General features: G+C 35.6%; 1 protein-coding gene across 1 annotated transcript in view; it reads left to right on the forward strand.

The window, feature by feature from the left end:
• Positions 1–206: 206 nt before the first annotated feature.
• Positions 207–22,925, forward strand: part of PIP4P2 (phosphatidylinositol-4,5-bisphosphate 4-phosphatase 2) — a 724,054-nt gene continuing 701,335 nt past the window's right edge. Inside the window, exon 1 of the mRNA XM_050802629.1 lies at positions 207–216. The gene's annotated coding sequence lies outside the window, so the exon portion shown is untranslated. The remainder of the gene's footprint in view (positions 217–22,925) is intronic.

Genomic DNA, 22,925 nt, shown 5'->3' on the forward strand with positions numbered 1-22,925 from the left:
CTAGATGGCAACAATAGACACTGGGGACTGTGGGGAGGAAAAGAACTGAGGGGACAATGGTTGAAAAAGTAACTGTTGGCTGACTACTATGCTCACTTCCTGGGTGATGGGTTCAATCATACTGCAAACCTCAGCATCAAGAAGCATACTCATGGAACAAACCTGCACATGTGTCTGAATCTAAAATAAAAGTTGAAATTATAAAAAAAAGGGGGGTGATCAAGCATTTTAACAAAATTATTTTCTGTGCAAACTAGAAATAGAATAACCCATGGAGTATTCCATCTTTGTTAAGCTTTTAGGACCAATTTGAGAAATATTTAAATGTTTTTTGATTTCCACGTTTTATTGTGGTATAACATATATAATCTAGAGCTTGCCATTTTAACCATTTTTGAGTGTTCAGTGCTGTGGCTTTAAATACATTCACAGCATTATGTAATCATCACCACCATTCATTTCTAGGGCTTTTTCATCATTTCAAAGTGAAACTCCACACCCATTAAAGAATAATTCTTCCTTCCTTCCTCCCTCCCGCTCCCGGTAACTTCTGTTTTACTTTGTGTCTATGAATTTGACTACTGTAGGGACCTGATATAAGTTGTGTTATGCAAAATTTGTCCTTTTGCATCTGATTGATTTTACTTAGCATAATATCTTCAAGTTCATCCATGTTGTATCATGTATCAGAATTTCATTCCTTAAGGCTAAATAATAGTTCATTATAATATGCATATACTCCATTTTGTTTATTTATTTGTCTATCATTGAACATTTGTGTTGTTTTGACATTTTGGCTATTGTGGATAATTCTGCTATGAACATGGGTATAAAAATTTAATCCCTTTTAAAACGACTTTTGCTCTATCGATTCTTCTTCACCTAAGACATCTCATAAAATGCTTCTTTTGGATTTTTCTCCCTGTACAATTAGTATATATTTCCCTCTGGTTTCATCTCTACCCTTTTGTCCAGACCCTCTTCCCCCAATAAAAAACCCCTAGTTGCCCCTGAATTGAAAAGTATGGAAGGATATATCACACACTGACAGGATATGGAATTTTGTTAGCAGCAAAACTTGGATAACAAGTTTATCTCCTCATTATCCCACATATCCCATTCTAGGGTGCTACTGTCCCAGACTCCTCATTAGCACCTCATTATTATGCTCCTCCATATATCATGCCTATTTTTAAGTTTCTCCAAAAAGCCCTGCTAATAAAATGTCATGATGTGAATTCTCAAGAACTTGTAATGCCATAGCATTGGAAATGTGTCTGAGATCTCTTAGAAAATGAATAGTTCAGCAATTAGGAGCCTGTAATGCCAGGTGGAACAAATAAACTGTAGTCAAGGAAAAATGACCAATGAATGCACATTAAATTTATTTTCTTCCTTAGCTGCTTGTTAATCCCTAATTGCTAGCAGACAGGTAGGAGGATAAATTTTACAGCTATTGTCCTGGCAGAATATAATTTGAATGCCCAATTAATTATTAGTCTGTCATGATGTTTAATTGAGATAAAGTGGCTCTTTAGTAAACTGTTGCTTTCCTGACATACAGCCAAAAATTGTTTACACAAAAAAGATACACAATTCTGTGGACCCAAGGTCTAGTAATACCCTTCACCTCTACTGCTTTTACCCATCTCCCACCCCAAATGTAGAACTAAAAACATATCTGAAGATCTCTGAATGGTTTCAATAATAGCATCTCTAGAGACCAGGCAGGAGGATATGAATACAACTAGATGCACAGAGCTTTCTCCCCTCCTTTCTAAATGTGACATAACCTGAGAAAGACAATACTGGATCCTACCCAGAACAATTCTTCTAGAGTTGGTAATGGTGGATTTATAAAGAAAGGCCATCCAAAATTTCCGGGCAACTGTATTTTCTGAGAAGTTACTGCAACATTCTTCTATTAATACTGTCAAAGGCCTGCATTAGATCAGAAAGAGCCACGTACCACAGATGGCACTTTTCACATGCCTTTTCCTGGAGCTTATGGAGAGTAAAGATCAAGTTGGCGGCAACACTTCCTCCTCTGCAACCATGCGGGCTCTCTGGTAAAAGTGCATTTTAGCACATGAGGAAGCAGCCAGTTGAGAAAGATTCTTGCCAGAGCAGTATCAAGTGTAGATTGACAGGAGATCTCCCAAGCTATTTTCACACTCCAATCTGCCACCTTTGTCTTGTGTAGAGGCATTATAATTACAGCTCTGAATTCATTTGGCAGGATTTTATATCCCAAGAGACACAAATAATTGTTAAAGGCCTTGGAATCAAAAGGAAATATGCCATACAGGTGGTAATCTGGTGTAACCCCTCTGATTTCAGGTAGGTCAATGACTACCACATGGAAGATTGCTCTTTTGTATCCACTTTTTAGATGATCCCTGTCCCACTCCTACTGGAAACTGGGTAACCTATGGAACAAATTCTGGTCATTAAAGATAAGAAAATATAATTTTCTTTATATCCTTCAAGATGTTTCAATACAGCTTATAAACCTATAGTTTAGATCATTTGCTATAGGAGAAAACCTGAAATGCTTTTCAGTCACTGTTCCTAAAAGAATCATGACAAGAATGATTCCAGTTCTTTTTCACTTTCTTTGGTCACTTCTATCAATTGTAATTAATGAAAATAATCTACTACTACTACTACCACCACCACTAATAGCTTACATTTAGCAAGTTTTTTTTTTTTTTTTTTTTTTTTTTTGAGACGGAGTCTTGCTCTGTCGCCCAGGCTGGAGTGCAGTGGCCGGATCTCAGCTCACTGCAAGCTCTGCCTCCCGGGTTTACGCCATTCTCCTGCCTCAGCCTCCCGAGTAGCTGGGACTACAGGCGCCCGCCACCTCGCCCGGCTAGTTTTTTTTGTATTTTTTAGTAGAGACTGGGTTTCACCGTGTTAGCCAGGATGGTCTCGATCTCCTGACCTCGTGATCCGCCCGTCTCGGCCTCCCAAAGTGCTGGGATTACAGGCTTGAGCCACCGCGCCCGGCCTAGCAAGATTTATTATACCAAGTTTTATGGTAAGCACTTTACTTGCATTTTCTCATTTTAAGCTACACAAAACCCTAGGGAGTCCCTGAAGATCAGAGGGTTAAAAGCTGCCCAAGGTCATAAGCACTAAGTGGGCAAGCAGAATTCGATGTAAGTAGCTTGAGTCCAAATCACACCCTCTTAAACACTATGATTTACTGCTGATTAATAGCATAATATTTCCCATAAACTAAACGTCTTACAACTATTACAACAGTCTATGACATTTTTCTTTTGTGAAAGTGCTCCAATGTCTACTGGACATTTCAGTCTTGTTCTACCATACATATGTTTCCTTCCATTGAACCTGTGTGTTATTTTCTTTTATTTATTTCATTTTTGCTTCTCTATGTTCTTATTGTCACCTAGGCAACTTTCTAAAGAAACCAAATATTTCATATTTTACTATTTTCTATCTCAAATGGATTCTAATGTGAATAGAATACCTAGAATTTCTGTTTACAGAATATAAATAATGTTAGGAGGATACATTTATGAATTTATAAATACTACTTTACATTTATTCTATTTGAAATGCATCCATTTTTGTGAAATATTTTTCTATTTTATAAGCAAACTTGAATTAATGTGTTATTTCCACAAATAAAAGTTGCAGAGTTTCTCAAAAGTTTTTGAGTGACTGGGGGAAATAATATATAATTCTTGCTCTAAGATGTTAGAAAATATATTTTCTGTCAATGTAGACACAAGTCTCTAGATATGTATTTATTTACTTATTTTTTATTTTATTATATTTTTAAATTTTAGGGGGTACATGTGCAGGTTTGTTACATGGATATTTTGCATGATGCTGGAGTTTGGGCTTCTAATGATCCTGTCACTCAAGTAATGAACATAGTACTTGATAGGTGGTTTTTCAACCCTTACCTCTCTTCCTCCCTCCCTGGCTTTAGAATCCCCAGTGTTTATTGTTCCCATCTTTGTATCCATGTGTACCCAATGTTTAGTTCCCACTTATAAGTAAGAACATGTGACTGAGTATTTATAGTAATATAACCTTGCACTTATGTTTCTCTGTACCCTTATTTGTTCTATATAGAAACATAGGTATATCTATCATACAGGAAAATAAATGTGTTTGATCTGCAATCCTCTTAAATATCCGTGTTTATTGCTGATCAGTATTAGGGTGGGACTTTAAAATTAATGTGCATCTATCTTCCTAAATATATACCTTATTCTATCCTAAATTTGTGTAATTTTGGAGACAGCTGGTCAGAACTTAACTTGATTTTTAAGAGCAAAGAGCAGAAAAGGGTTAGAACACAGGAACGTGAGATTCCAGATCACGGAGAAGGCTGGAACAATGGAAGTCAAAGTCAAGATCTGTAAATGGCACCTATACTTTCGAATCTTTCTAAAACATGAGAAGTATGACAGCCTTTTGTGAAATTTGGGTACTTTGCCCCTGAGGAGTTTTCAGGAAGAATGACTAGTATGTTTGTGATAAAAAGCTTTGAGCCCTTAGATAATGAAATCAGCCGTACTTTTTAGGCAAGTTATCAAATTCATGCTGACTTTAATACCAACTTTCTTTCTTTCTACGTATTTATAAAATGATACATCATCTGGTCTTCTAGCTATTGAAAAACATGTTAGAATTTTGACTCTATGCCCACACTTAGCAATTTGTCTTTTTGAAAAATACAAATGTTAAGAAAAACTAAAGTGGAAAAGTAGGATACTGAAGTTCAGACAATATTATAGTTTTCACGACATAATATGATATCACACTTTCCTAGTTCTTTGATATTACATAAGCCACTATAAGACTTTTCCTTTGCTTTAAAACATCCATTTTTATTTTTATTTTATTTTCATAAGAAAAGTATGTTTCTTTAACTCATGGTTCTGTATAGTAAGAAGTCCAAGAGCACAGCACTGGCATCTGGGGATAACCTTCTTGCTGAGTCATAACGTGGTAGAGAGCTTCACATGGTGAGAGGGCACACCAACTCAGGTCTCTCTTCCTCTGCCTTTTTTTTTTTTAAGAGAGTAGATTTTTACTTATTTTATTTATTTTTTTCACACTGGGTGCAGTGTACACTGCTCAGGTGATGGATGTACCAAAATTTCAGAAATCACCACTAAAGAGCTTATCCATGTAACCAAACACCACCTGTTCCCCCAAAACTATTGTAATAATATTAATAAAAATATTTTTAAAATAATTTATTTTTAATAAAATTTATTGAAATATAATTGACACTCAATAAGATGCACCGCATTTTAAGGGTGTAGTTCCATGATATTTGACAAATGCATGCACTGCCACCACCAAGTACAGAAACGCCACTCAACAATGTTTCCCCATGGCTTTTTTCAGTCAGTCCCCTCTCTCCACCTTTGGTCTCTAGAAACCACAGATCTGCTTTATGTCATTAGATATTATATTTCCCTTTTATAGAATTTCATATACATAGAATAAACCAGAATGTGTTTTTGGTTCAGCTTCTTTTGTTCAGCATGTTTTTATTCTTCATTTTTATTGAACGTATAAGTAGCTTACCTCTTTTAATACCTGAGTAATATTATGTATTTTGGATATACTACAATTTTCTTACCCATTCACTTCTTGATAAACATTTAAGTTATTTATAGTTTTTGGCTAATATAAATGAAGCAGCTACAAATATTTTAATACGGCTTATAAATATACACTTTAGATCCTGTGCTACATAAGAAAACCTGAAGCTCTTTATGTGGACATACACTTTCATTTATCTTGAGTAAATTCCTAGGAATGAACTGACGGGTGGCATATATGTTTATTTTCATTGATTTTACTGCCAAATAGCTTCCAAAATTGTTTTAATATTTTACATTAACATCAGCAATGCATGAAAGTTCCAGTAGCTCTACATCTCCTACAAAATTTTGTACTGTCAGTCTTTATAATTTTAGCCATTCCAGTGTGTGGGCAGCACTGCCTGGGTTTCAATTTGCATTTCTCTGATGCTAACCAATGATGTTGAATATCTTTGGCTGTGAAATGTCTGTTCAAACATTTTTCCATTTTATATTTCTTGCCTTATTATTCAGTTGTGCTCTTTATTTTAAAAGAACTAGACATTCTAGAGGCTTTACACTTTCATATAAAGTTGAAAACAAGTTTATTAAATAAATAAGCTTATTAAATTTATACAAAAAATCTGATGAGATCTTGTTAGTAATTATATTCAATCTCTATATCTATCTAGGGAAAATTAAAGTCTTACTATTTGATTAATTGAATCCATGAATATGTTTTTCTCTTCATTTTATTATGTCTATAATTTTTCTGTTCAAATGTTTATAATTTTTAATGTACAATATTTGCATATATTTGTTAAAATTTCCCTAAATATTGCATATTTTCATGCTATTGCAAGTTGTATTTTAAAAATTTAAGTGTCGTTGTTTGTTGTTAATACAGACTTAAATTGATTTTTTCATATTGACTATGCATTCTGAAACCTTGATAAATTACTAAATAGTTCTAGTAGAATTTTTAAAAATTCTTTAGGTTTTCTAACAGACATGTCATCTGTGGAACAATAGACACTTTTTCTTCTTCTTTTTCAATCTGCATATCATTACCTTCCTCCTTTTCCTCTTCCTCCTTCTTAGAATGCTTAGCCCTCCAAAACAATGCTGAAAAGAAGTCCTGAGAGCAAACTTCTTCGCCTTGCTTTTTATCTTAAGGGGAAAATATTCAGCTTTTCTTCATTAAATATAATGTTAACAGACATTTTTTGGTAGACATCCTTATTTTGTGTGGGAAGTTATTTACTTCTCAAGAATCGTTATCAGAAACAGTTGTCAGTTGCTTTTTCTGTTCCTATGGAGATAATATGATTTTTGTTCTTTATTAATTTATTTGGTGAATTATATTATATGATTTTTTCAGTGTTGGACTAAACTGTATTCCTGGAATAACCCCCACTTGGTCATAATGTATTGCTAAATTTTACTCTTGTGAAATATCTTTGCATTTGTGTTCATGGAAAATATTGGTCTGCAGTTCTCTTCTGATGGCTTTGTTTTTTGACTTGGGGTAATGCTAACCTTATAAAACATAAAGGCTATTTCTCCTATTTTCATGGAAGAGTTTAGAATTGATATGCTTTCTTCTTGAAATATTTGATAGAATTTGCCAATTGCGACATCTGTGCATAAAATTTTTTTTTGTGCATGGGAAGGGTTTCAACTACAAATTTCATTTATTTAATAATAGAGGAATATTCAGTTTAACTATTTCTTCTTGAATTGGATGTGTCTTTCAAATAATTTACATATTTCTTTTTGTTTTTAGACAGTCATGCTTTGTTACCCAAGTTGGAGTGCAGTACCCGCATTTGAGCTCACTGCAACCTCTGCCTCCCAGATTCAAGCGAATCTCATGCCTCAGTCACACAAAAGTAGCTCGAATTACAGGTGTGTACAACCACACCTGGCTAATTTTTGTATTTTTAATAGAGACAGGGTTTCACCATGTTGGCCAGGCTAGTCTTAAACTCCTGGCCTGAAGTGATCTGCCCAACTTGGCTTCCCAAAGTGCTGGGATTACAGGCATGAGACACTATGCCTGGCCTATTTCAACTGTTAACAAATATATTGTCATAAGGTAGTTTATAATATTCCCTAATTCTTACAACATCTTTTGAATCTATAGTGATGTATTTTCTCTCATTTCTGTTAATAGTAATTTATTTCTTTTCTATTTCTCTCATTTTCTTTATCATTCTAGCTAGAGGTTCATCAGAGATACTGAGTTCTTAAACAGTTTTTTATTTCATTGATTTCTGTATTATATACTTGTTTTCAATTTTCTAGATTTTTGCTCCTATCTTTATTATTTCTTCCTCTTTTTGTTCTGATTTATTATGTTCTTATTTTTCTAGTTTCTTGGGTGAAAAGAGATTATTGTTTTTGAGGTCTTTCTTCTCATCTAACAAAAATTCCCTCTAAGCACTGCTGTAGCTGTATCTCACAAAAATTTATGTAAACATTTTTGTTCATTAGAAATATTTTCTAATTTTTCTCTGATTTCTGACCCATGGGCTGTTTAGAAATGCACTGTTTAACACAAAAATATTTGGGAAACTTCCAGGTTTTTTTGTTTATTTATGTCTAGGTTAATTCTGTTGCTGTCAATTTGTACTTTGTATAAATTCAACTTTTTGCACTTAAAAATGTATATAGTATGCCTATTAGGTCAATCTGGTTGTTCAAGCCCTCTATATCTTTATTGATTTTCTCTCTGCCTATTATATTACTTGCTAATAAAGAGATGTTAATATAGCCAATGATACTTTTGGATTTGTCTATTTCTTCCTTCAATTTATCAGTTTATGTTTTACGTGTTTTGAAGCTCTGCTGTTGTGTGCATGAACATTTAAGACTGTTATTTCTCCTTGATGAATTGACCCTTTCATCATTATATAATTCTACTCTTTATACCTGGTAATATTTGTTTTTCTGAAGCCTGCTTTATTTGATATCAATATTGCCACTCCAGTGTCATTTTGTTTGGTGTTTCTATGGTGTGTATCTATACACACATACACACATATATGCTTTTTCTTCAACCTATGTTTGTTTTGTATTTAAAGGGTTTTCTCATAGAAGCTTAATTTGATATTGAAAATACCATTTAAAAATAAGAAAATGTCTTTATATTTACCTATATATTTATCATTTATTGGCTCTCTTTATTCCTTTGTGTACCTCTAATTTTCTAACGTATAATTTTCCTTCTGCTAGCAAAAGTCTTTCAACATTTCTTTAACTCAGGTCTTCTGGCAATACATTTTCTCAACTTTTGTTCGTCTGATGATATATTAATTTTGATTTTAATTTTAATAAATATTTTCAATATGTAAGGAAGTTAAGTTGGCAGGATATTTTTTAGACTCTCTCTCCATTTTGTTCTGACTTGCATAGTTTTGACAGGAAGTATGTTGTCATTCTCATCTCTGTTTTCATGTTTGTAATGTTTCTTCTAGCAGCTTAAAATATTTTATCTTTATTCACACACTTTCATTGTGATAAGCCTTTATGTGATTTTCTTCATGTTTCTTCTGTTGGTAGTTTGCTGAGCTTCTTGGATTTGTAAGTCTAAAATTGTTATTAAATTTAAAAGAATTTTTGCCAGATGTGGCGGCTCATGCCTATAATTCCAGCACTTTGGGAGGCCAAGGCAGGCAGATCACCTGAGGTCAGGAGTTTGAGACCAGCCTGGCCAACATGGTGAAACCCCATTTCTACTAAAAATACAAAAATTAACTGGGTGTGGTGCCACATGCCTGTAATCCCAGCTACTTGGGAGGCTGAGGCAGGAGAATCACTTGAACCTGGGAGGCAGAGGTTGTGGTGAGCCAAGACTACACCATTGCACTCCAGCCTGGGCAACAAGGGTGAGGCTCCATCTTAAAAAAAAAAAAAAAAAAAAAAAAAAAAAAAAAAAAAAAAACAAAGAAAAAAGAAAGGAAGAAAAGAAAAGAAAATTAGAATAAGGGAAGAGATCACCCCTCATATTGTCTTATGCCCAATTTCTGCCTCCAGAGAAAGAAGTAGTAAAAACTAAGAGACAGAAATGAAATCCACAAGCAGACAGCCTGCCTGGGCGTGGTAGTTAAAGATCAACCACTGACCTAATCGGTTATGTTATCTATAGATTACAGACATTGTATAGAAAAGCACTGTAAAAATCCCGGTCCTATTCTGTTCTGTTCTAATTACCACTGCATGCAGCCCCCAGTCACGTACCCTCTGCTTGCTCAATCAATCACAACCCTCTCAAGCAGACCTCCTTAGAGTTGTGAGACCTTAAAAGGGACAGGAATTGCTCACTCGAGGAGCTTGGCTCTTGAGACAGGAGTCTTGCCGATGCTCCCTGCCAGATAAACCCCTTCCTTCTTTAACTCGGTGTCTGAGGGGTTTTGTCTGTGGCTTGTCCTGCTACAACAATAATTTTGGTCTTTTATTTGTTTAAATCTTTTTTTTTTTTCCTGCCCACTGCCTTCCTTCTGGATATTTGGTTATATTAGAATGCTTTATGTTTTCTCATATGTCACTTTGGCTCTGATTATTCTTCTCAGTGTTTTTCTTTGTACCTTCAGATTGAAGAGTTTCTATTGCTAAGTCATGCAAATATAAGTTCACTGATCTGAAGCAATGGCGTGAGCTGTACATTGGCCCCTTTTAGCCATGGCTGGAGCTGAAGTAGCTGGGATGCAGGGCACCATGTCCAGAGCCTGAATAGAGCAGGGGGACCCTGAGATCAGCTGATGAAACCATTTTTTCCCTCCTAGGCCTTTAGGACTGTGATTGGAGGAGCTGCTGTGAAGTTCTCTGACAGGCGCTGGAGACATTTTTCCCATTTTCTTGGTGATTAACATTTGGCTCCTTGTTACCTATGCAAATTTCTGCAGCCAGCTTGAATTTCTCCCCAGAAAATAGGTTTTCGGTTTCTATCACATAGTAGGCTTCAAATTTTCCCAACTTTTATGCTCTGCTTTTTCTTAAATACTTGCTGCTTAGAAATTTCTTCTGCCAGACATCCTAAATCATCTGTCTCAAGTTCAAAGTTCCACAGATTTCTAGAGCAGGGGGAAATGCTGCCAGTCTCTTTGCTAAGCTAACAAGAGTCACCTTTGCTTCAGTTCCCAAGTCCCTCATCTCCACCTGAGACCACCTCAGCTTGGACTTTGTTGTCCATGTCACTATTAGCATTTTGGTCATAGCCATTCAACAAATCTCTAGCAAGTTTCAAACTTTCCCACATCTTCATGTTTTCTGAGCACTCCAAGTCTCTAGGAAGTTTCAAACTTTCCCACATCTTCCTGTCTTCTTCCAAGCCCTTCAAATTGTTTCAGTCTCTCCCTGTTAGCCAGTTCCAATGTCGATTCCACATTTTTGGGATATCTTTACAGCAGCATCTACTGTCCGCGATACCAATTTACTGTATTAGTTCATTCTCATGCTGCTATAAAGAACTTCCCAAGACAGGCTAATTTATAAAGGATAGAGGTTTAATTGAGTCACAGTTCAGCATGGCTGGGGAGTCCTTAGGAAACTTACAATTATGGTGGAAAAGGAAGCAAACACATGCTTCACATGGCAGCAGGAGAGATATGTGCTGAGCAAAAGAGAAAAGCCCCTTTTAAAACCATCAAGTCTCATGAGAACTCACTATCATGAGAACAGCATGAGGGTAACCACCCTTATGACTGAATTTCCTCCTACCAGGTCCCTCCCACAACATGCAGGGATTATGGAAACTACAATTAAAGATGATATTTGGGTAGATACACAGCCAAACCATATCAATAGATTTTTTAAATTAGCTTTTAATTTAATTCAATTTTGGTTAGAGAACATATACATTATTTTAACACTTTCAAAATCATAGAGACTTGTTTTATAGTCTAGCAAGCCTTCTATCTTGGTGAATATATTTTGTGCACTTGAAAATAGTATTTTATGGTGGTTGGATGCAGTGTTCTATATATATTATTTAGCTCGATGTGGTTGATAGTGTTCTAAACATCTTCTGTATCTCTATTATTATTATTATTTTGTGTGTGTGTGCATAGTTGTTGTATAAATTACTGAAAGAGGTTTATTAAATGCCCAAGTGTTTACACAATTTTTCATTTCTTCACTAAATTGTTGAGGTTTCCTTCATGTGTTTTAATGTTCCATTTTGATGCTACATATACATTTATAATTATTGTTTTCCAGATGTTTTGATCTTTTTATCATTATTAAATGTCTTTTGTTTTCTTACATATGGTATATTTTGGTCCATCTATTTATTTTCAACTTGTCTGCATTTTCTTATTAAAAGTGAGCTTATTTTAGATGGCGTTCAGTTGAGTTTTGCTACTTTATTCATTCTTACATATTTATTTTTTCTTCTCTCCAGTCCTAGCCAAAATACTTAAGTTTATTAATAACATTAACTAGTATGGCCCTGGCATTTGTTTGGGGGAGATTTTTATTAAAGCAATCTTAGATCATTTTTCAGTTTTGAAATATAATCTTGTATGATTCTAATTTGTTACATTTCCTGTGGGATGGTTTATGTCTGCCCTGGTGAGAAGATATATTGACTAAGACTTGGGGCTTTCCATTGTTTTATTCTTCCATGTTTTTCACCAGTGCAGCACTTCTATAAAGGGATTTGACCAATATTTTTGTGCTATATGATTAGGTTCTCTGAAGAGTAGAAAAGTAATTTGGGTTTATGTCATTAACCAAGTGTCCACTGTCTCTGGGAGATTTTGAGTGAGCAAAGAAACAAAACCAAAACAAACATTTTTCCTATTCATGCTGTAGAAACACAGTAAGAACAAGTCCTGCTCTATTCTTTTAAATAGCCCAACTGCAGCTGCTACATCTCACAAAACTTTAAGAGTCTCTAAGTACAAATCTCAATAATTTGAGACAGACTACAGATGAAAGAAATTCAAGAATTCCCCAACCACCCTTATCATAATTCACAGATATCCTGAACTTTCAGATATCTGGCATAAAACAGAGCTCTCATTTTTGTGAACTGACATAAGTAAATTTGGTCATTCAACAAATGTCAGGTCTAATAATCTCCAATCAGACCTAGGTAGGGAATATCCTTCACTACAACCTCACTATCAGATCTCTGTCTAAATTTTGCCACAAATACAAATATGTATCAGTAGCCAAGCATGTATGCATGTGCACAAGAATATGCATCAGTACACAAAAACCACTCCTAACCTGGTCTGATAAGTTTGGTTAAGTCTCTGCTTGTTCTCTTTCTCCAGGCATTAAGATAAACACCTTGAAAGGAAGGTTTCCTCCAAGGCTGATGATATGCTGATATCTGATCAGCCAGTATTCTGTTTGGTTAGGCTTTGGAGCCCTCCACTGAGAGAGAGAGAGAGAGAGAGGGAGAGAGAGAGAGAGAGAGTGTGTGTGTGTGTGTGTGTGTGCGCGCGCGCACGCAAACCGAGTAAAACGGTAGATCTTGTACTCTGTCCTGAAGGTTCATTCAAGGAAAGTGGAGTTTATAAAATCTGGTCAACTATATTTTTTATATATATATATATGTTTGTATTTGTATATATATGTGTATATATGTAAAAATATAAATATATATAATGTATATTAAATATATAAATGTATATACATGTATTTATATATAATTAAATATATTACAATATTTAATTAAATATATACATGTATATATTTAAATATATATTTGAATATATTTAATTATATATGGTTGACCAGATTTTATATCCACTCTCTCTCTCTGTCTCTCTCTGTCTATATATATATATATATATATATTTTTTTTTTTTAAGACAGTTTCGCTCTTGTTGCCCAGGCTGGAGTGCAATGGTGCAATCTTGGCTCACTGCAACCTCCACCTCCTGGATTCAAGCGATTCTCCTGCCTCAGCCTCCTGAGTAGCTGGGATTACAGGCGCCCACCACCACACCCAGCTAATTTTTTGTATTTTTAGTATAGACGGAATTCACTATGTTGGCCAGGCTGCTCTTGAACTCCTGATCTCAGATGATCCACCATCCTCAGGCTCCCAATGTGCTGGGATTACAGGAATGAGCCACCACACATATATGTCTTTTAAAAAAGAACATTTACCTCATCAGTGAAAATTATGTCTAACATCTCTTGTACTAATTAACAAATACTCTGCTGAAGATTTAGATAAAAGCACCTCTTATTGTCACCTCTGGATTTTTGATTCCTGTACAACTAACTGCTCTGGTATGGTTTGGCTCTGCTTCCCCACCCAAATCTTATCTTGACTTGTACTCCCATAATTCCCATGTGTTGTGGGAGGGGCCCTGTGGGAGATAATTGAATCATGGGGGTGGTTTCCCCCATACTGTTCTTGTGGTAGTAAATAAGTCTCACAAGATCTCATGGTTTCATCAAGGGTTTCTGCTTTTGCATCTTCCTCATTCTCTCTTTGCCTGCTGCCATCCATGTAAGACCGGACTTGTTCCTCCTTGCCTTCCACCATGACTGTGAGGCTTCCCCAGCCATGTGGAACTTGGGAAATAAAGAACTTCTTTCTTTTGTAAATTGCCCAGTCTCAGGTATGTCTTTATCAGCAGCATGAAAATGGACTAATCCATGCCCCTAGGGCATAAAGTTCAATTACACACATACATATACTTTGCATTTTGAAGTAATTTTTTTAAGTAAATGCACTGACAGGATAACACTCATTCTACCACCTTCCCTTTTTGAGAGTCAAGGTAGATGTATAGAAGTTAATACTGCTAGGTGGTCTGGTGGCCTTGGGAATAAAGGGCTCCTAATTAACAAAAAAACAAAAAGCTAGCCTTGATTTTCTAAAACTTTTTCTGGAGCACTAAACTCAGTTCAGGGGTCAACACTGAAGACATCCCATCAACTGTGGGACATTTTTCTTTTTTATGATAAGGGACATCTTATTTATATGCAAAGAAAGCAAGCCCCAGCTTATAAATGGATTTAGTAGTCCTTTGTACACTTTGTGTTCTGTGTTAGTTCAGGTTCCCCTTGCAATACCTGCAAGATGGGATTAAAAGTAAAAGAACACCTGAGGGGGAAGCAGAGCAACACTGTGGAATAGAAAAGTCCATCAATCATTCACACCACCACCACAAAGTCACCAAGTTAACAATTGTCTACACACACAAAAAATACCTTCCTAAGAACCAAAAATCAGCTGAGCACTCATAGTACCTAGTTTTAACTCATATGGTTGAAAGAGGCACTGAAGAGATTAAAAAAAAAAAATCACCGAAGGCCAAAATCCTCTCTGTCTCTAAGTTTGAAAGGCAGTCTAGGACATAAGGACTGCAACTCTTTGGCAAGTCTTAGTGCTGAACTAGATCCAGAGACAGTGTACTAGTGGGGTACACAACACACTGAGACACCAGCTGCGGCAGCCAAGGGAGTGCTGGCACTACCTGTCCCGTAGCCCCAGGCTGCACAGCCTATGGCTCCAAAATGGTCTCCTTTCTTGGGCTTGAGGAGAGGAAAAGGAAGAGTGGGGAAGACTTTGTCTTTCATCTTGGATACCAGCTAAGCCATAGCAGGATAGGGCACCAGTCAGAGTCCTGAGGCCCCTATTTCAAGCCCTAGCTCCTAGACAACACTTCTAGAAACAGAAGGAAACCTTGGGCCAGAAGGAAAAAAACTAGTCCTGCAAGCATTCATCACCTGCTAACTGAAGAGTCCTTGGGCCCTGAATAACTAGCAGTGATATCCAGGTAGTACACTGAGGGCCTTGGTGAGCCTCTGAGACTTGCTAGCTTCAGGTACCAACAAAACTATGGAAGGGTAGAACAGCAAGCAGGCTTTTGGGGTACCTGATTCCAGAACTTGACTTTTGGACAGCATTTCTGGATTTGCTCTGGGCCAGCGGGGACTCCACTGCCCAGAAGGGCGAGTCCCAGGCCAAGCAGCATTCACCACAAGCTCACTTAAGAGCCCTTGGGCCTTAAGGGAACATTGGTGGTAGTCTGGCAGTACTCCTTGTGGCCAGGGTTGATGGTGGCTACGGGGTAAGGCCCCTCTGCCTTTGGAAAGAGAAAATAAAAATGGGAAAGGTTGCATCATGTGGGTTGAGAGCCATCTTAGCCACAGTACAATAGAATACCAGATAGACTTCTAATGTTTTTGTCTCTAGTCCCTGACTCTTAGATGACACTCCTGGACCCACCTGGGACCTGGGGAACATTGCCACCCTGAAGGGAAAGACACAGGCCTGGCTGGCTTTGCCATTTGCTGATTGTAGCGCCTCAGGGCCTTAAGTGAACATAGGTAGTAGCCAGTGTGTGGTTACAGCAAGCCTTGGGTGAGACTCAGAACTTTTCTGGCTTTAGGTCTGACCCAGCACACTCATAGTGGTGGTGGCCAGAGGGGTGCTTATGTCACTCCACTCCCAGCTTTAGGTGGCTCAGAACAGAGAGAGAGACTATGTTTGGGAGAAAGTAAGAGAAGAGAACAAGTGTCTCTGCCTAATAATTCAGAAAATTCTCTCAGATCTTGTCCAAGGCCATCAAGATGGTACCTCTATGAGTCTGCAAGAACCACAGCATTACTGGGCTTGGGATACTCCCTAAAGCAGAAACAGCTTAGATCACAAAGCTAACTTTGATTATTAAGGCTTTCCAAAGTCCCTTCAAATATCTGGAAAGCCTTCCCAAGAAAGGCAGCTGCAAATAAGTTCAGACAGTGAAGACTATGATAAATACCTAACTCATAAATATTCAGATACCAAAGAATATCTACTAGCATCAACATCATCCAGGAAAACATGACCTAACAAAATGAGCTTAATAAGACACAAGGGATGAATTCTGGAGAAATGGGGGCATGTGGTCTTTCAGGCAGAGAATTCAAAATAGCTGTGCTGAGGAAACTCAAGGAAATTCAAGATAAAACAGAGAAGGAATTCAGAATGCTATCAGATAAATTTAATAAAGAGATTGAAATAATTAAAAAGAATCAAGTGGAAATTCTGGAGCTGAAAAATGCAGTTGGCATACTGAAGAAAGCATCAGAGTCCCTTAATAACAAAATGGATCAAGTAGAAGAAATAATTAATGAACTTGAAGACAGACTATTTCAAAATAAACAGTCAGAGGAAACAAAAGAAAAAAGAATTAAAAAAATGAAGAAAGCCAGATGATTTAGAAAATAGCCTCACATGGGCAAATCTAAGAGCTATTGGCCTTAAAGAGGAGGTAAAGCAAGAGACAGGAATAGAAAGTTTATTCAAAGGGATAGTAACAGAGAACTTCCCAAACCTAGACAAAGGTATCAATATCCAAGTACAAGAAGGTTATAGAACACCTAGCAGATTTAACCTGAAGAACACTACTTCAAGACATTCAATAATCAGATTCTCAAAGGTCAAGGATAAAGAAATGTTCCTAAATGTAGCAAGAGAGAAGAAACAAATAGCATACAATGGAGCTCCAATACATCTGGCGGCAGACTTTTCAGTGGAAACCTTATAGGCCAGGAGAGAGTGGCATGACATATTTAAAGTGCTGAAGGAAAAAAAAAAAACAAAAAACATTTACCCTAGAATAGTGTATTTTGCAAAATATTCTTCAAACATGAAGAAGAAATAAAGACCTTCCCAGAAAAACAAAAGCTGAGGGATTTTATCAATACAAGACTCATCCTACAAGAAAGGCTAAAGGGTGTACTTCAATCAGAAAGGAAAGGACATTCATGAGAAGTACATAATCACCTAAAGGTAAAAAACTTCCAATAGTAAGTGCACAGGAAAACACAGAATATTGCAACACCATAACTGTGAAATGTAAACCACTCTTAGGTAGACAGATTAAATAATGAATCAATCAGAAATAATAACTACAACAGCTTTTCAAAACATAGCCAGTACAATAAGATAGAACTAGAAACAATAAAAAGTTAAAAAGCAGGGAAATGAAGTTAGGGTGAATTTTTTTTTTTCTTTTGCTTGTTTATTTGCTTATGCAAGTAGTGTTAAATTATCAGGTTAAAATAATGGGTTATAAGATAGTATTTGCAAGCTTCATGGTAACGTCAAACCAAAAAGCATACAATGAATACATAAAAAATAAATAGCAAGCAACTAAATCATACCACCAGAGAGAATAATCTTTACTAGAGGAATACAGGAATGAAAGAAAGAAGGAAGAGAAGATCACAAAACAACCAGAAAACAAATAACAAAATGGCAGGGGTAAGTCCTTACTTATCAATAATAACACTGAATGTAAATGGACTAAACTCTCCAATTAAAAGTCATAGACTGGATGAATGGATGAAAAACAAGACACATTCATCTGTTGTTTACAAGAAACACTTCACCTAGAAAGACACACACAGACTAAAAATGAAGGGAGGGAAAAGCATATTCCATGTCAATGGAAATAAAAAAAGAGCAGGAGTCACTACACTTATATCAGACAAAATAGATTTCAAGACCAAAACTATAAGAAGAGACAAAGAAGTTCACTATATAATGATACAGGAGTCAATACAGCAAGACGAATTAACAATTTTAAATATATATGCACCCAACATTGGAACACCCAGATATATAAAGGAACTATTATTGGAGCTAAAGAAAGAGATAGGTCCCAATACAATAATACCTGGAAACTTCAACACCCCACTTTCTGTGTGGCCATATCTTCCAGACAGAAAATCAACAAAGAAATATCAGACTTAATCTGCACTATAGACCAAATTGATCAAATAGAAATTTACAGAACATTTCATCCAAGAGCTGCAGAATACACTTTTTTTTTTCTCAGTTCATGGATCATTCTCAAGGATAGACTATATGTTAGGTCACAAAACAAGTCCCAAAACATTCAGAAAATTAAAATAATACCAAGTATCTTCTCTGGCCACAATGGAATAAAACTAGAAGTTAATAAAGAGGAATTTTGGAAACTATATAGATATATGGAAATTAAACAATATACTCCAGAATGACCAGCATGTCAATAAAGAAATTAAAAAGGAAATTTAAAATTTTCTCTAAACAAATGATAATAGAACACAACATACCAAAACCTATGGGAAACAGCAAAAACAGTACTCAGAGGGAAGTTCATAGCTACAAATGCCTACATTAATAAAAAGAGAAAACTTCAAATAAACAATCTAATGATGCATCTTAAAGAACTAGAAAAGCAAGATCCAACTGAACCAAATTCATTAGAAGAAAATAATAATAAAGATTAGAGCAGAAAGAAATGAAATAGAAATGAAAAATACAAAAAATACAAAAGATCAATAAACAAAAGTTAATTTTTGTAAAGTTCAACGAAATTGACAAACCTTATCCAGATTAAGGAAAAAGAGAGAAGATCCAAATAAATTCAATCAGAAATGAAAAGGAGACATTACAACTGATACTGTATCAATTCAAAGGATTATTAGTGGCTACTATGAGCAACATATGCCAATAAATTGGAAAATCATGAAGAAATGGACAAATTCCTAGATACATACAACCTACCAAAATTAAGCTAGAAAAAAATGCAAAACTTGAATACACCAATAACAAGTAATTAGATAGAAGCTGTAATAAAAAGTGTTTCAATAAAAAAGAAGCCCAGGACTTGGTGGCTTCACTGCTGAATTCTACCAAATATTTAAGAAATAACTAATACCAATCCTACTCGAACTATTCCAAAAAATTGAGGAGGAGGGAAAACTTCCAAACTCATTCTATGAGACCATAATTACCTTGATACCAAAACCAGACAAAGACACATCAAAAAAAGAAAAATATAGGCCAATATCTCTGATGAATATTGATGCAAAAATCCTCAATGAAATACTAGCAAACCGAATTCAACAATACATTGGAAAGATAATTCATCATGACCAAATTGGGTTTATGTCAGGGATGCAAGGATGGTTCAACATATGCAAATCAATCAGTGTGATACATCACATCAACAGAATGAAGGATAAAAACCACATGATCATTTCAACTGATACTGAAGAGGCATTTGATAAAAGTTTAACATCCCTTCAATATAAAAATTCTTAAAAAAAACACTGGAGATAGAAGAAACATAACTCAATGCAACAAAAGCCACAGAGGACATACTCTCAGCTAACATCATACTGAATGGGGAAAAACAGAGAGCCTTTCCTCTAATGTCTGGAACATAATAAGAATGGCCACTGTCACTACAGTTATTCAAAATAGTACTGGAAGTCCTAGCTAGAGCAATCAGACAAGAGAAAATGTAAAGGTCACCAAAACTGGAAAGGAAGAAGTCAAATTATTCTTGTTTGTAGGTGATATAATCTTATATTTGGAAAAACCAAAAACTCCTCAAGAAAACTATTAGAACTAATAAACAAATTTGATAAAGTTTCAGGATGCAAAATCAACATGCAAAAATCAGTAGCATTTCTATATGCCAACAGTGAACAATGTGAAAAGAAATAAAAAAGTAATTCCATTTACAATAGCCACACATAAAATGAAATACCTAGGAATTAACTTAATTGAAGAAGTGAAAGATCTCTGTAATGAAAACTATAAAATACTAATAAAATAAATTGAAGAGGACATGATAAAATGGAAAGATATTCCATGTTAATGGATTGGAAGAATCAATATTGTTAAAATGTCCATATTATCCAGAGCAATCTAAAGAGTCACTGCAATCCCTATCAAACACCAGTGACATTCTTTCACAGAAATTTTTAAAAAATCCAAAAATTTATGTAGAACCACAAAAGACCCAGAATAGCCAAAGCTATCCTAAACAAAAAGAATAAAATAGGAAGAATCACATTACCTGACTTGAAATTATACTATAGAGCTATAGTAACCAAAATAGAGGGGTGCTGGCATTAAAGCAGACACATAGACAAATGGACCAGAATAGAGAACCCAGAAACAAATCCACACTTACAGTTAACTCAATTTTGAGAAAGGTGCCAAGAACATACACTAGAGAAAAGTGTTCTGTTCAATAAATAATGTCTCTTCAATAAAAAATACTGGGAAAATTGGGTATCTATATGCAGAAAAAAACACTACATCCCTATCTCTCAACACATGCAAAAGTCAAATCAAAATGATTAAAGACTTAAATCTGAGGCCTCAGACTATGAAACTACTACAAGATAACATTGGGAAACTCTCTAGGACATTGGTCTGGGCAAAAATTTCTTGAGCCATATCCCACAAGCACAGGCAACCAAAACAAAAATGGACAAATGGGACCACATGAAGTTTAAAAAACTTCTGCACAGCAAAGGATACAATCAACAAAGTGAATAGACAACTTACAGAATGGGAGAAAATCTTTGAAAACTACCCATCTGACAAGGGATTAATAATCAGAATATATCTGACAAGGGGTTAATAATTAGTATGTATAAGGAGCCCAAACAACTCTATAGGAAAAAATCTAATAATCTGATCAAAAGATGGGCAAAATATTTAAATAGACATTTCTAAAAAGACATACAAACAGCAAATAGGTATATGAAAAGGCACTCAACATCACTGATCAGCAGAGAAAGGCGAATCAAAACTACAATGAGATATCATCTCATCCCAGTTAAAATGGCCTATATCCAAAACACAGGCAATAACAAAAGCTGCTGAGGATGTGGAGAAAATGGAACCCTTATACACTGTTGGTGGGAATGTAAGTTAGTACAGCCCCTATGGAGAACAGTTAAGAGGTTCTTCAAAAAACTAAAAATTGTGATACGATATAACCCAGCAATCCCACTGCTGGGTATATACCCAAAGGAATGGAAATCAGTATATTGAAGAGGGATCTAAACTCCTATGTTTATTGCAGCATTGTTTACAAAGCTAACATTTGGAAGTAACCTAATTGTCCATCAACAGATGAATGATAAAGAAAATATGGTACAGATACACAATTGAGTACTATTCAGCCATAAAAAAGAATGAGATCCAGTCATTTGCAACAATAAGGATGGAATTGGAGGTCATTATGTTAAGTGAAGTAAGTCAGGTACAGAAAGACAAATGTCACATGTTCTCACTTATTTTGGGGATCTAAATATCAAAACAATTTAACTCATGGATATAGAGAGTAGAAGGATGATTATCAGAGGCTGGGAATGGTAGTGGGAGGCTAGGGAGGAGGCGGGGATATAATGGGTACAAAAGAATTAGAAAGAATGAATAAGACCTACTATTTGATAGCATAACAGAGTGACTATAGTCCATAATAACTGTACATTTTAAAATAACTTAAAGGGTGTAATTGGATTATTTGCAACTTAATGGATAAATGCTTAAGGGGTTGGCTATCCCATTCTTCATGATGTGCTTATTTCACATTGCATGTCTGCATCAAAACATCTCGCATACTGCATAAATATATACACCTACTATGTATCCATACAAATTAAAACTAAAAAATTACCTAAGAATAATGGAAGAAGAAGTAGGAGGAGAAGGGAGAATCTTCAGACTGTGGGGCAGAATTGATGCCTGTGAAAGGAGAGCTAGCAGGAAGGATTAGAGAAGAGTTTCAAATTGCAGCACAGTTTCAAGAACAAGTCAGTCGGGAAAATAGAAAATCCTCAAGCTACTGTCACCCATTGGGAGAGTCCCCCATCTCTCAAGAACCTTTGTTTCTTGCCACACACAGTTCTCTGGAAGCAGCCCCTGGGAAGTGTGGCCTTGGTGTATATGCAGCAACAGATTCAGCTTGCAGCAGTGGGGGCCATCAAAAAATTACAACTCAGGAGCAGAAGCTCTGAGTAATACATTCTCTCAACTGCCCCCACTTTCTTTGAGTGTTTGGGAATTATGTTTCTTTCATAAAACCATGCTTCTTGCTTGAGTCAAGTGTTTTTTTATAAGGAAATCAACAGTGCATCTTTTATTTCATGTAATTTTGTAAGTTATTCATGTCATATGAGTAAAAATAATGTCATGCATAGTTAAAACATTAATTTTGGCTTAGATGTTCTCATTAGGAGAGGATTTAAAAGGATGATAATTGTATGCATCTTGCTTATAATGACTTGAGGGCTTTGCAGTGAAGTGGAAGGGGTACCAAACTGGATGTCACATGTCCTGAATCTGCCTCTTGCTTGTGATATGGCTGGGAGCAGGTTTCATGACACAATTTTCTCTCAATTTCTTCATATGTAAAAGAAAGAGCTTTCTTCTAGCTTTAAATATTGTAACTTTCTGAGGAACAAAAAACTATATTATCAAAGAAATACATGTAAAAAATAACGATATAATGATTAAATGCACTTTTATGCTCTATGTATATGTGTCTGTGTGTGAGTTTAATAATAAGCACGTTCATACTTTTTGCT

This window comes from Macaca thibetana, chromosome 8, assembly GCF_024542745.1.
Source record: "Macaca thibetana thibetana isolate TM-01 chromosome 8, ASM2454274v1, whole genome shotgun sequence".
NCBI classification, from domain to species: domain Eukaryota; kingdom Metazoa; phylum Chordata; class Mammalia; order Primates; family Cercopithecidae; genus Macaca; species Macaca thibetana.